Consider the following 16,052-nt stretch of genomic DNA (forward strand, 5'->3'; position numbering starts at 1 on the left):
GAAGGTTCTTCTAACAATAATGTTATTTTTAGGGATAGTATATGCTGAGGGGCGCGTGTCCATCTATCTTATAACTAAAATTAAAAACCCAGGGGATTCTGTTGTTTTTTTCGTTAGGACCTGGTCATTGTAAACATTTCCTAATGAGTGCAGTGCCTACTGCCATGAGTACTGCTAAGTGGCACTGCCTACTGTAGAAGGCGCTCTGCTCGGGAGTAAGAATAAGGCCCTTAGCCTATACAAGTTGAAATAATACATATTTAGCCCAACTGTATTTTCAGGTGGTTGTGTCACAGGAAAATGAATGATGGATTATCTGTTTGCTTTTGGTTTGTGTGTTGATTTGTTTAGGCCAGTGGTTCTCAAACTATTCAATCGCGCCCTTCCCCCTTCTTTGTGTCTGTAGTAATTCATGCCCTCCCCCCGCCACCACACAAGCACATATACCGATTAAAAAGAAATCAACATACAAGTCTCACTAAATATTAAAACCAGTGAGGCATTGATTCAAACAGAGCCAATGATCCATTGTAATAAAAGCAAAACCAAAACTACGATTATGGTTGATGCCTACAATTAAATGTGCACGCCACGTCATAGCAAACGGATTCATGTACAGATGGCAACAGCTTTGTCTAATGCTATGCAGGCTTCACAGAAATCCATCATAATGCACAGCGCCATCTAAAGTCAAATGCACAGCACCATCTGAGGATCTGGTATGTCTGGAGGAATCAGCTTTACTAGTTATTCATTGCTGTGTAAGGTTTTTTTTCCTAAAGCTTCTCATGCCCTCCCCTCCCCCGAATACATTCTGGGCTCCTCCCAGGGGGGCCTGCCCCCCCGCCAGTTTGAGAACCTCTGGTTCAGGTCATTACACTTTGACAAAGTGGTAAGGTATAGGAGCCCATTTGCAGGATCAGGTGGAATGTTTGGGGAGACTCCAGAGGGTCGTATTGAAAGGTGAACTGTCGGACTGGAAGGAGGTCACCAGTGGAGTCCCTCAAGGATCGGTTTTGGGACCGATCTTATTTAACCTTTTTATTACTGACCTTGGCACAAAGAGCGGGAATGTGCTAATAAAGTTCGCGGATGACACGAAGCTGGGGGGTATTGCTAACACGGAGAAGGACAGGGATACTATTCAGGAAGATCTGAACCACCTTGTAAACTGGAGTAATAGGAATAGGATGAAATACAACAGTGAAAAGTGCAAGGTCATGCATTTAGGAATTAATAATAAGAATTTTGGATATACGTTGGGGGCGCATCAGTTGGAAGCGACGGAGGAGGAGAAGGACCTTGGGGTACTGGTTGATAGCAGGATGACTATGAGTCGCCAATGTGATACGGCTGTTAAAAAAGCAAATGCGATTTTGGGATGCATCAGGCGGGGTATTTCCTGCAAGGATAAGGAGGTGTTAGTACCGTTGTATACGGCGTTGGTGAGACCCCATCTGGAATACTGTGTGCAGTTCTGGTGTCCCATGTTCAAGAAGGATGAATTCAAACTGGAACAGGTTCAGAGACGGGCTACGAGGATGATCCGAGGAATGGAAAAACTGCCTTATGAAAGGAGACTCAAAGAGCTTGGCTTGTTTAGCCTGGCCAAAAGAAGGCTGAGGGGGGATATGCTCGCACTATATAAATATATCAAGGGGGTTAACGTTAGGGAGGGAGAGGAATTATTTAAGTTTAGTACTAATGTAGCCACGAGGACGAATGGGTATAAACTGGATATTAGGAGGTTTAGACTTGAAATTAGACGAAGGTTTCTGACCATTAGGGGAGTGAAGTTCTGGAATAGCCTTCCGAGGGAAGTAGTAGGGGCAAAAGACTTTCCTGGCTTTAAGACAAAGCTTGATAAGTATATGGAGGGGATGTTATGATAGGATCGTTAATTTGGACAATTGATCTTGAATTACCACCAGACAGGTCTGCTCAGTGGTCTGCGGGGAGATGTTGCATGCGATGGGTACTGAGTTGCTGCGGAGAACTCCTTCTTGGGTGCTGGCTGGTGACTCTTGCCCACATGCTCAGGGTTTAGCTGATCGCCATATTTGGGGTCGGGAAGGAATTTTCCTCCAGGGCGGATTGGCAGGTGCCCTGGAGGTTTTTCGCCTTCCCCTGCGGCGTGGGGCACGGGTCGCTTGCTGGTGGTGTCTCTGCAGCTTGAGGTCTTCAAACCATTTTTGAGGATTTCAATAACTCGGTCCTGGGATAGGAGTTGTATAAAATTGGATGGGTGGGGTTCTGTGGCCTGCCTTGTGCAGGAGGTCAGACTAGATGATCAGATTGGTCCCTTCTGGTCTATGAGTCTATGAGTCTATGAGTCTAATTACAGGTTATATCTGATTATATCTGATTACAAAGCAGTCTTTGGAATATATTGGTTGGTTGGTTGGTTCTGTTTGAGTATAAAGCAACAAAGAGTCCTGTGGCACCTTATAGACTAACAGATGTATTGGAACATAAGCTTTTGTGGGTGAATACTCACTTCATTAGACACGACCAAGTGAGTATTCACCCACAAAACCTTATGCTCCAATTCATCTGTTAGTCTATAAGGTGCCACAGGACACTTTGTCGCTTTTTATAGATCCAGACTAACACGGCTTCCCCTCTGATACTGTTTGAGTATGTGGCCCTTGATAAAAGCACAGTTTCTGTTTTTCTCATTTTCCTTTTTCCTTGATTTAATAATGTTTTCATTGTAATATCATACTCACAGAAAGAGAGATGTCTACACACGCAGCGGTACTGCTGTACCGATGCAGCTGTGCCACTGCAGCTCATTTGGTGAAGATGGTCTATTCCGATGGGAGAGAGCTCTCCCATCGACATCATAAAAGAAGCTCTCCTGTCTACACAGTGCTGTGCACACGAGCGCATATGTTGGTGTAACTTATGTCTCTCAAAGGGGGTGGGGGATTATGCACACCACTGAGCAATATAAGTTATGCCAACGAAGGTGTAGTGTAGACATAGCCTGAGAGAGAAAAGTATGAATGAGAGCTATTTGGCAGGGAATTCAAATGGGAGTTCTTCATTTTAAATGATCAAAGTACTTGAGTGAAGTAAAATCCTATGCGCTGTTGCATAGCATAAATGTTCTTCTGTGTGACTGTATTTGCCAAGAAACATCACTTTATTGCCACATCACTGCCTGCAAGTGGCGTGATCCAATGTAAGTACAGTATTTCTTAGTCCAATTAGGTGCTTCTAGACTGGGATGAATTAGTCTGATTTTCAGAAGCAGAGCACCTACAGCTCCCACAGAAGTAAATTTGAACTGCTTGTCCTTAGCACATCTGAAAATCATGTTTGTTATTTATTATTTATTGTGGAGGTGATGCATAATCCTCAAGACTTATCTCCCTATGAAATATTATTTGAAGAAATTACTTTTGAACCTCAAGTAATATGACTGTTGAAATCCAGGATAACAGTTATTCTTTGAGTAGAATACATATATCCAGTGCTTTTAAATTATACCCTACAAATGCAAAAGAAAAATTAAATTCTGCTACTGTAAAAATATGAATCATATATCAAAATACAGCAATTTAGCTGAAATACCTTTTGTCTTTGACAGGAATATAAAATTACCCTCATGTGAAATACTTGACAAATACCAAAAACAATTCTAAAATATTCATAGAAAATTAAAAATCTGACTCAAGTGTTTTGATCAACAGTAGATGATCATGAGGTATGTGCTAAGGCTTCAAAGTTGTTAATGTTGGTTGGTAATGGCAAACTTGCCATTTCTCCCTCTCTCTCTGACGTCCTCTATCAAGTAAAATGAATAGAGATGGGGATCTCATTCAGTTTGCTTGTAGACCCAAAACTTCTCTTGATTTCTGTGAGAATTTTGGTTGTTCAGGATTTTGATAGATGTTAGCTATTTAAGTTCTTGGAAAGAGCAACATAGATTTTTTTTTTAATGCATGTGTTTGGAGGACATTTTACAACAGAGAATAACAATTTCAAGATAAGTCAAGATCTGGGTCTAATAGGATTAATGGTGTAATATAAAGCAATGAAAAGTTAGGAAGTGAAAAATTTATTTAAGATATAGGCAGTCATTAATGGGGCTAGACACCAGTAATCTAGATTGGAAGAGGCAACACATTAGAAATGTGTTGCAAATGCACTGTTGAATTTATCCTCATAAAAGATAAATTCCTCATTTATCCTCATCAACGAGACCTCCTGTACATATTAGTTTGTAAAGTAACTTTATGCTTTGGGAGCTATTTACATGGATGAGTCTAAAAATCTCTGGAAATATGAATATGGTTCCAGTCATAACATTACAAGACTTTATTTCTAGCCCATAATAGTAAGCTTAAGTAATGTCTAAATATTTGAGTTAAACCGCAATATCCTATTTTCAGCTATGAACTATAAACTGTAATACACGGATTCCTCCTGCACTAGAATAATTATTCAGTAGGACTGTTCTAAACAGCTTTAAACTCTGCTAGCTACAGCTAATATTACAACATAACTAGCAAAAAGAAGTAGGGTTTGAATTCCACCCTGCTGCAGTATTGGAGCATTCACAGCAACTTAACTCAGCCGTTTATCTGGCATCTCTGGTTTGAGTGGGGTGTGCAACTTAAATGTGCAATTATCCTCTGCCTGTAATGTTTGAAACTTGGTCTTTTTAACTTTGGTGAAATACTGAAATGTAGAATTAAGTGAAAATTCGTTCGGTTATAAATACAAAGTGGACCCGCAAAGAGCATTAATTGCTTACTGATGAATTCTGTACATGATATCAGAACTCTGAAAACCTGGTATTCAGTTTTTGATGCTGCTTTCTTGTAGGCATGTGATATTTTCATGTAGAATATGTAGTTTTTAAAATCTGTCAAATTAACATTTTATAATATTGTACCTATTGCTTTCACGTGATTCACACCCAATTTTAAATCTGGAGATCTAGGGCTATCGTTGTGCCAAGTTTCTGCAGGGGCACTGACTGGAAGAGATTCTTTGCACTCTTTCCTCTCCCTTTCCCCCTCCTCCCCAGGAACCTAATGTAAAAATATCACAAGGTCAAGTATCATTTCACCCAGTGTCTTTTTATTTATTTTGTAATAGTCCCATCCATTCAAAGTGCTAGCTGACTTCTGGCCAAACACTTCTGAGTTACTCAAGTGGTTAATCGCTACTTTGCCAAAATGAAAAGCTCTGCCTCCTCATTCTTCAGTAAATGAAAATATCTTCTCATGGACACAAATGTGTCATTGTGCAAATAGTCTTCCATTTTTAACATTCATGGAATTTGGCATGAGTTGCCTAATATCAAGTCTAATAGCAAAAACCTAGTTTAACCCATCCGGTATTGGGTTCACAAATCCAATACTAAACTTTATTACACTAGCACTATGTTTGCAGCTGTGATTTCCTCAATTGTTTTGTAGACATACATTGTATGTTTTCCCAGGAACTTGGTGGAATGTAACTTTCTTCAGATGGCTACAAGGAAGACTGGACTGTATCAAGGAGGGCTGGACTGTATCAAGGAGGACTATTTCAGACTGGGGAAGAGGCTTAAAGACATCGAGGCTCAGGTGATCTTCAGTGGGATTCTGCCGGTTCCTAGAGCGGGGCGACGAAGGAGGGACAAGATTATGGCGATCAACAGATGGCTCAGGGAGTGGTGTTATAAGGAGGGCTTTGGGATGTACGGTCACTGGGACGCATTTACGGATAGACGACTGTTTGCTCAGGATGGACTTCATCTCAGCAAGGAGGGAAATAGGATTCTAGGATGGAGGCTCGCCGACCTCATCAAGAGGGCTTTAAACTAGAAAGTTGGGGGAGATGGTTGGGAAGTGTTCAGGAGATCTCCACACCAGAACATAACCTGGAGAGGGAAGTAAACAAAGTGAGCGGGGATACCCTTGCAGCCCCAAGATTTGATCCAAGGAGGAATAGTGGAGTAGAAACCAGAGTAACGGGTGATGCTGGTGGCAGACAGTTTGTGCACGATGGGGGAAAGAATGTCACTGACGCCAAACGCCGAAAATTAAAAGGTTTGTACACTAATGCGAGGAGCCTAGGTAACAAGATGGAGGAACTGGAGTTACTCGTGCAGGAAGTGAAGCCGGATATTATAGGGATTACCGAAACCTGGTGGAATAGTACTCATGACTGGAGCACGGGTATTGAAGGCTATGTGCTGTTCAGAAAAGACAGGAAGAAAGGCAAAGGTGGGGGAGTAGCCTTGTACATCAATGATGAAATTAAATGTAGCGAAATAAGATGCGATGGAATGGATAAGACGGAGTCCGTCTGGGCAAAAATCACGCTGGGTAGAAAAGCAACTAGAGCTTCCCCTGAGATAGTGCTTGGGGTGTGCTACAGACCGCCGGGATCGGATTGGGATATGGATAGAGACCTCTTTAATGTCTTTAATGAAGTAAACACAAAGGGGAAATGTGTGATTATGGGGGACTTCAACTTCCCGGATATAGACTGGAGGACGAGTACTTGCACAAATAATAGGGGTCAGATTTTTCTGGATGTGATAGTGGATGGATTTCTTCATCAAGTAGTTGAAGCACCTACGAGAGGGGATGCCATTTTAGACTTGGTGTTGGTGAGCAGTGAGGACCTCGTAGAAGAAATGGTGGTAGGGGACAACCTTGGTTCGAGTGATCATGAGCTGATTCAGTTCAAACTAGATGGAAGGATAAACAAATGTAGATCTGCGATTAGGGTTTTTGACTTCTCGAGGGCTAATTTTAAAGAGTTAAGGAAATTAGTTAGGGAAGTGGATTGGACGGAGGAATTAGTGGATTTAAATGTGGAGGAGGCCTGGAATTACTTCAAGTCACAGCTGCGGAGACTGTCGGAAGCCTGCATCCCGAGAAAGGGGAAAAGAACCATGGGCAGGAGTTGCAGGCCAAACTGGATGAGCAAGCAACTCAAGAGGGGATTAGACAAAAGCAGAAAGCTTACAGGGAGTGGAAGGAAGGCAGGATCAGTAAAGAAAGCTACCTTGCTGAGGCCAGAACATGTAGGGATAAAGTGAGGAAGGCTAAAAGCCGCATTGAACTGGAACTTGCAAAGGAAATCAAAACCAATAGTAAAAGGTTCTACAGCCACATAAATAAGAAGAAAACAAAGAAAGAAGAAGTGGGGCCGCTATACACTGAGGATGGAATGGAGGTTAAGGATAACCTAGGCATGGCCCAACATCTAAACAAGTACTTTGCCTCGGTTTTTAATAAGACTAGTGAGGAACCTTGCGATGATGGAGGGATGATAAACGGGAATGTGGATATGGAAGTGGATATTACTGCAACTGAGGTAGAGGCCGTACTTGAACAGCTCGATGGGTCGAAGTCGGAGGGCCCGGACAATCTCCACCTGAGGATATTAAAGGAACTGGCGCGTGAAATTGCGAGCCCGTTAGCGAGAATTTTTAAGCAATCGATAATCTCGGGTGTTGTGCCGTATGACTGGAGGATTGCTAATGTAGTTCCTATTTTTAAGAAAGGGAAAAAGAGTGATCCGGGTAATTATAGGCCTGTTAGCTTGACGTCTGTAGTATGTAAGGTCTTGGAAAAAATTTTAAGGGAGAAAGTAGTTAAGGACATAGAGGTCAATGGTAATTGGGAGGAATTGCAACACGGATTTACTAAAGGTAGATCGTGCCAAACCAATCTGATCTCCTTCTTTGAGAAGGTGACGGATTACTTAGATAAAGGAAATGCGGTAGATATAATTTACCTAGATTTCAGTAAGGCGTTCGACACGGTTCCGCACGGGGAGCTGTTAGTTAAATTGGAAAAGCTGGGAGTGAATATGAAAGTTGTAAGGTGGATAAGGAACTGGTTAAAGGGGAGACTCCAGAGGGTCGTATTGAAAGGTGAACTGTCGGACTGGAAGGAGGTCACCAGTGGAGTCCCTCAAGGATCGGTTTTGGGACCGATCTTATTTAACCTTTTTATTACTGACCTTGGCACAAAGAGCGGGAATGTGCTAATAAAGTTCGCGGATGACACGAAGCTGGGGGGTATTGCTAACACGGAGAAGGACAGGGATACTATTCAGGAAGATCTGAACCACCTTGTAAACTGGAGTAATAGAAATAGGATGAAATACAATAGTGAAAAGTGCAAGGTCATGCATTTAGGAATTAATAATAAGAATTTTGGATATACGTTGGGGGCGCAGCAGTTGGAAGCGACGGAGGAAGAGAAGGACCTTGGGGTACTGGTTGATAGCAGGATGACTATGAGTCGCCAATGTGATACGGCTGTTAAAAAAGCAAATGCGATTTTGGGATGCATCAGGCGGGGTATTTCCTGCAAGGATAAGGAGGTGTTAGTACCGTTGTATACGGCGTTGGTGAGACCCCATCTGGAATACTGTGTGCAGTTCTGGTGTCCCATGTTCAAGAAGGATGAATTCAAACTGGAACAGGTTCAGAGACGGGCTACGAGGATGATCCGAGGAATGGAAAAACTGCCTTATGAAAGGAGACTCAAAGAGCTTGGCTTGTTTAGCCTGGCCAAAAGAAGGCTGAGGGGGGATATGCTCGCCCTATATAAATATATCAAGGGGGTTAACGTTAGGGAGAGAGAGGAATTATTTAAGTTTAGTACTAATGTAGCCACGAGGACGAATGGGTATAAACTGGATATTAGGAAGTTTAGACTTGAAATTAGACGAAGGTTTCTGACCATTAGGGGAGTGAAGTTCTGGAATAGCCTTCCGAGGGAAGTAGTAGGGGCAAAAGACTTTCCTGGCTTTAAGACAAAGCTTGATAAGTATATGGAGGGGATGTTATGATAGGATCGTTAATTTGGGCAATTGATCTTGAATTACCACCAGACAGGTCTGCTCAATGGTCTGCGGGGAGATGTTGCATGCGATGGGTACTGAGTTGCTGCGGAGAACTCCTTCTTGGGTGCTGGCTGGTGACTCTTGCCCACATGCTCAGGGTTTAGCTGATCGCCATATTTGGGGTCGGGAAGGAATTTTCCTCCAGGGCGGATTGGCAGGTGCCCTGGAGGTTTTTCGCCTTCCCCTGCAGCGTGGGGCACGGGTCGCTTGCTGGTGGTGTCTCTGCAGCTTGAGGTCTTCAAACCATTTTTGAGGATTTCAATAACTCGGTCCTGGGATAGGGGTTGTATAAAATTGGATGGGTGGGGTTCTGTGGCCTGCCTTGTGCAGGAGGTCAGACTAGATGATCAGATTGGTCCCTTCTGACCTATGAGTGTATGAGTCTATGAGTCTATGAAGAAAAATGGAGGAGAAAGTACTATCTGTATTAGTTTTGTTTATAAGAACATTCTTCAGCTGTGGGCCAGAAAAATATGCAAAGCCTTCTACCTTATGTATAAATGACTGTTTTGGCATAGTGCCACCTAGAGTTGTGCAAGCATAGAAATGGAGGTATGAAAAATGTTCATTCCTAAATCAGGTGCTTTAAGAACCACCTATTCAAAAAGGAGAATGCTGCTTACATACTTTCCTCAGAGCAGTTCTAGTATGCCTGCTAGAACTTTCTCAGACAGTAGAAATTTAAGAATCTTTAACGGGAGTGTTAAAGACAAAGCTTCAAAGATTTGACATAGATTTTGTTGGACTGAAAGTTCCAAGATGTGTTTTGAATTAGTTGGGCCATTAGTTCTTGTTGTGCTCAACTGACTTTTGTGGAGGTAGCACTTCCTCTGAATAACTGACAAGAGTAACAACTATAGTCCTGGAAATGCTTTATCAGTGCAGCAGGAACCTTACAGCCAATGGGAGGAGTAATTCAATTTACTGGATTTTGGGAAGTGTCCATATTGCCTCGGGCTTTGACAATTTATACTTAAAGCCCAAAGCAGCCTTCAGATATTTTGGAACAGCTCAGTGTGTGATCTTCGAAATACAAAACACCTTTCTGAAAGTTATCCACTCAAATGATTGGGTATTGGTTTGTTAAAAACACTTTTACAATAAGTATATTCTTTGTCAAATTAATGGAAAGAATAGCATGTGGTGGTGTGATTGATGCCTGTATCCTAAGGCATATGCACCAGGAGGTGGAATTAAGGCTCCTCTGACATTACTGATGCTGACTCCATTCATAGCCATGAACAAATCAAGAAGGGCCTGACTCAGCAAGGTCATTAAGCATGTGCCTAACTTTAAGCAGGTGAATTGTCACTGAAGTCAATGGGATTTGCATGATCATGTGTTTTTTGTGAATTGGTCCAAATTCTGCCATCAGCACAAAGAAGAACTATCAACTTGCACTTGAGGACAGAATCTGTCCTTTCAGCCAAACTCTCCATCTGTAAAATGAGTAGAGCTGGTTCAACCATTAGTTATTAAATTAGCCCCAGTAAATTATGACAGGTTTATAATACCATGAGGCACAATGAGGGGCTGGAGTCAAGGTCCTGCTCCCCTCTGGCCATCTGCATGTGAGGAGAAACATGGCAGCTCTGTGCAGTACACAGAATGGCACATAGACACAACGGAGTAAGTGGTGTTTTACATCCCCTTTATTTCCTTGCACTTGTGTGCAGGAGAGGTCACAATCTGGCCCGCTGTTGTCTGGGTTTTGTGGTTGGTTGTCCAAGTTGCATAAGAATGGTACTGCTCTTTAAAAAGACAAATACTGAATTACAAATAAAAAATAATGCATATATGACATTAAATTTTAGACAAATTATATTTACTGATGCATATTGTTCATAGATACTTAGCAAAAGTGCAAATTGTCATGACTAACTAATATAATTGCAACATTCATAACAACTGAACTTGAGGGTTTTACTTGCAAAAATACTTGTGAATCAGATTTTCTGCTATTCAACTAGCTCTTGTAATGGGCTCATAATATCTAACAATGTTTCAAGCAGCAAAAAGTCCTGTGGCACCTTATAGACTAACAGACATATTGGAGCGTGAGCTTTCATGGTGAATACCCACTTGCATGAGAGCTTGAAACAGTGTTTCAAGAATTTTATGAGCATTAATTACTTACTGTTTGTAAAGCACTTTAAAAATAAATGCATAAATGTCAGGTATTAATATTGAAGATGATCATAATGTGTCCCCTTCCTTGCAGCCCTTTTATATGGTTAACCGGGAGGGCGGGGTGGGGGGGAATTTCCTCCTGGACTTGCCAACTCTACTCCTTAAAGTTTTACAGGGTCAATTTAACACAATATACTACCTTCCGCAGAGTAAGCATCCTGGATCTGCAGTTCTCCTAGACTCTCCTGATTTATGTGTAAAAGACTTTGAAAATCCACGCCTTGCTCTTTTTGCATCAGCAGAGGACACTATCACCAGGCCATTATGTTAGACTATTATTGAATTGCTGATGAAAAGTAATTTCTATTAGAAAAGTGACCAACGCATATTACATACATTTTAAAAATGTACCCAAAGATATTAATGTACTTTATAGACTAATACACTCTGTCGTTTTTAAGATATAGAGGTGGAAAACAGTGGCTGAAACCAAAACACTGCCCTCTTTTCTGAGTTATTTAAATAGCAAATTATGTAAAATTATATTTCAACTATTCATCCAGAAGCATTTGTGTGTGCTCGGCTAGTGAAGAAAACAATAGATGAGCTTTGGCATTTATACAGTGGCCAGAACACTTCCAACTTTGGCAAGAAAGTGCTTGCTGACTTTATGATTAAAACCAGACAAGAAGAGATTCCACAAGGATAAAGACTCATGGCACTCTATTTAGGAAATAAAAGAAGGCTCAGTAAAAATAGAATAAAATGCATCTGTCATAATCCTAGTTGAACCCCCCCAGCTGGACACTCATCTGGTGGCTGTATTTCGACTCCAGCACTGGATCCTTTGTGTTTAATGTGCAGGTACTTGCTCTGACCTCTCAGGCTCATTCCTGCATTGCAGACTCCCTGTCTGGTATCACTTCTAGGGCATGGGACCCTGGCTGCACTGGTCATGCAGCCTGCCCAGCGTTCCACATTTGCAGATTCTCTGGATTATAGTTTAACCCTTTAGGAACATGTGATCGTTGGAGCAAGTTACACACAAAGACTTTGCAGAGAGATTTCTAACACAAACACACTTTACACATAGACAAATCACAAGTGACTTACACAAGGAAGATAAAAACTGCACACACAACCCCTGCTCAGTCTCCTCATCGCTATTGAGTATTCTTTGGGATTTAACCAGTGTCTTTTCAGGCTCCCAAGACCCCCTCTCTTCTTTCTTTCCTCATGCCCAGTCTTGCCTTCTTATTCCGGATAGTTAGCCTGCTACCAAGAGTGGGCCTTATCCTTTTATATCTTTCAGTTCTCTCTCCCATGTGACCTTCCTGGTCAGCCTCAAAGCCTATACCAGGTGATCTGCTGCTTGTTTACTGTCGATTCGGACTGTAAAAACTGGTTTCGTGGGGCTTTGCCCAAAGTCCCAGGGCAAAGTCATTCCATGGTAACAACCCTTTATTGCTCAGCATTGTTCACCTTGTGTTCATTATCCCTTGGAATTTCAGTCCAAGATGTAGGCAAAAAGACAACAGAGAAGGCATAGGACAGTCTTACAAATGAAAGCAGCAAAGAATCCTGTGGCACCTTATAGACTAACAGACGTTTTGGAGCATGAGCTTTCGTGGGTGAATACCCACTTCCCCAAATTCACCCACGAAAGCCCATGCTCCAAAACGTCTGTTAGTCTATAAGGTGCCATAGGATTCTTTGCTGCTTTTACAGATCCAGACTAACACAGCTACCCCTCTGATACTTACAAATGAAAGATGCTCACAAAACAAAATGGTGTAGATGCTTACAGAACATACTAAATCAGGAGTGGCCAAACTTACTGACCGTTCGAGCCACATACAATAATCTTCAGAAGTTTGAGAGCTGCAAGACACAAACAGCCTGCCCCATGGGGCAGCACCTGCTGGAGTGGGGGCTTCTGCCCTGATGCCCCCTGCTGAGCTAATGCCCTTAGATCCCCCTCCCTGCAGGGCTGAAGCCCCTAGTTCCACCACCCCACTGCAGGGCAGATGCCCAGAGCTCCATTCTTGTAGCGGAGAATGGAGGAGGGTGCATAGGGGTTCCAGGAGCCTCACTTCAAATGTAAAAGAGCTGCATGCAGCTCACGAGCCACAGTCTGACCACACCTGTACTAAATTGTCACAGCAAAGTTTTTATTAAATCACATGTAGAAAGACCCTTGAGAGACTGTGTGAAAGATGAGTGGAGAAATGTCTACATAATGGTTCTCTGTGTGGTTAATGTGACCTTGAGAAAATCATTCTCTGTTAATGGAAAGTAAGTAAAGGCATATGTGAGTTATCAGTTTTGCTGGTTTATTATACTGGAAACCATTTTCTAATCTATCTTAAAAGCATAGATCTGTGTGGGGAGTACTTGTCAAAAACCTGGGTTCAACTCCCAGCTTAGCTAATGAATTGCTGTGTGAATTTGACCAAGTGATTTAATCTCTGTATCTCAGCTTCCCCCTAATAATAAAGGGATAATGATACTTACCTACATTTGCAAAAAGCTTTGGGGCTTTTCAGGCGAAAAGGTCTACACAAGAGCTATGTATAACCTTTACTATCTATTATCTAATCTAATGCATCTGATCCTTTTCAGTGTAAATATATGCTATGAATTGCCATAAAGTCTAGGCACCAATCACTATTAGTTCACTTGTGCCTGAGAAGTGCCACCCTGCACTGGGGATGTTTGCACCACCACAGGGAAGTTCAAGGAAGAACTGGTCCTCAGGAAGGCACAACCCCTCATTGAACTTCTTAGTATGCAGGAGGGGTGCACAAGCTATATCATTCTTAAGGGCAGGGCTTACATTCTTACAGAGTATTTCCTGGAGATACCCACATTTTCTTCCCCCTCCCCTTCCCCTATGCTATAAAAACTCCAGGGGGGTTGAAAATATTTAGAGAGGCTCCACCTCTGGAGAGCTCCAGTTGAATTTAAGCCCTGCTTAAGAGGAAATGAACAGGACGATAAGTAAAATGTCTCCAATGAAACTTGTGTGTATGTGTGTGTGTGTGTGAGAGAGAGAGAGAGAAAGAGAGATGAACATTTGGCACAGATCTTCACCAAAGAATTAGCTGCTGCTCATCTAGACAGATTTTGTCAAGCAAATTGAACCCTTAAAAGCTAAGTGGGATCTAAATGAACATAATATGCTGTGCAACAAGATATCTACTGTCAGTAAGATGATACAATATACTGAATGTATCACTACTGTATACTAGTGATTGGCACCAAATTTTAAGTCTGAATGGTAAATGCCCACGTGCTCAGGCTTCATGCCTGTTTAAAATCAGTATTCAGTACAATGTAAACAAAGTTTTTATCAGCTCGATAAGGCTGAGTAGTAATAATAATGCCGTATCTGTGTTTGGTAAAGTACAGGCTACCAACAATAACACTGTTTCTGGCTTCTTTAAGTAAGAAGGGCATCTGTCAAGTATTTTGGATAGTAGCAGACATGGTAAGAAAAGAGCACTTCAGCAAGTTAGGATAGCAAAACTGCTTGGCTAAAAGATAATCAGTTTTTTTTCATAATTTCACTTTGCATAATCCCATTCCTCTGATGTAATTGGTACTTTGCAGATATTTTGGGTTCTTTTACTGAAGAGTAGCATGGTCAAGTGTAAAGCCATTTTTCTGTGCTGAGTGATGTGTTAGCAGTAAAGAAAATAAAATACAATTAAAATTTTCAAAAAACTGCATTAAAATAAAGTTTAATATCTGATGGAATTGAACGTGGGAAATTCAGAATACAGACTGTCAATGCTCCCTCATCTCATTTTTTTATGAAGTGCCTTTCCCCAACTGGAAGATCCCTAAGGCCTAAACAAGCTGCAAATACATATATATAAATTACTTTACCCTCATTCCGAAAGGGATGGAATGCAGGAGCTTTTTAACAACCCGTAGTGACACTACACATGAACAAAAAAATTACCAAAGAGTTTTTAGTACTCAGGAAAAATATTGCAAAAAAAGTAGGACCTAACTTATTTATACCAGTAGGCTTATGTGTAGCAAAATGAATGGCAATTTGTTACAGTAAACAGGAGCCTACGTCTTGGGTCAAAGGAAACTTTTTTAAATATCTTGCATTGTTTGTTTGAGGGCCCAAATTTATCATCATTGCACCCACTATCCATAAAAAAATAGATACATTGTCCATAAAAGAGGGGGGAAATGTACAATGTGTATAGAGAATTTCTAATGCTGAAATGGGGATAGTAGAAGAAAAATTTTAAATATTGCCTCAATGCACAGCAAGTAGTGACATTTATTATCAGAGAAAGAAAAATATGGGAAGCAGAATGGCTGAGTGTTTCAGCTTCTGCATATTTCTCCCCTCATAAAGAAAGACAGCTAAGTATTCTTACAAGAATAGTCTAGCAAATCACACTACACTGTTAATCCCTGATAATGATTTGCCATCAGGAATCCTGTGTGATTCTGTATCAGTGCCACTATGTATTCTTTTCATTGTCTCTATTTTCTAATTATTTCACTTTGTCTGAATATTCCCCTCTCCCTTCCCCCCATTTTTTGTTTGTTTGCGTAAGTGTACCAGTTCAACTGGTGGCATTTGTACAGATACACTTGAGGATTTCCAACAGAACATCATCAGGAATTAATATTATCCAGTGATTTGTTGTTCTGTAGACCCATTTTTGCAAGAATATTTGGCTGTCCTACTTCGAAAAGGGAAGAAATATGCAGAAATGTGGAAACATTCTACTTACCACATTTTTCAAACTTAATTTTTTATTTCTCTGGTAATAAAGTGGGTTACTAGGCAAATGGATCTCTAAAGACTAATTCCTTTTTATGGCAAGTAACCATGTCAGCTTTAAAAAAACAAAACAAAATAAAAATAGTAAGTTTTTGGGAGCAGGCATTTTGATCATTTTCCTGTTAAAGTGTTTATGTCTATCCTCTGACACTAGAGCTCCCAAAATACCTAAATTTTGGCACAGAGCATGGATTGCTTTTTGTTCTCTAAACTAGTGAGAACAAAAAAGGAAGAA

The sequence above is a fragment of the Gopherus flavomarginatus genome, chromosome 8 (genome assembly GCF_025201925.1).
Source record: "Gopherus flavomarginatus isolate rGopFla2 chromosome 8, rGopFla2.mat.asm, whole genome shotgun sequence".
NCBI lineage: Eukaryota > Metazoa > Chordata > Testudines > Testudinidae > Gopherus > Gopherus flavomarginatus.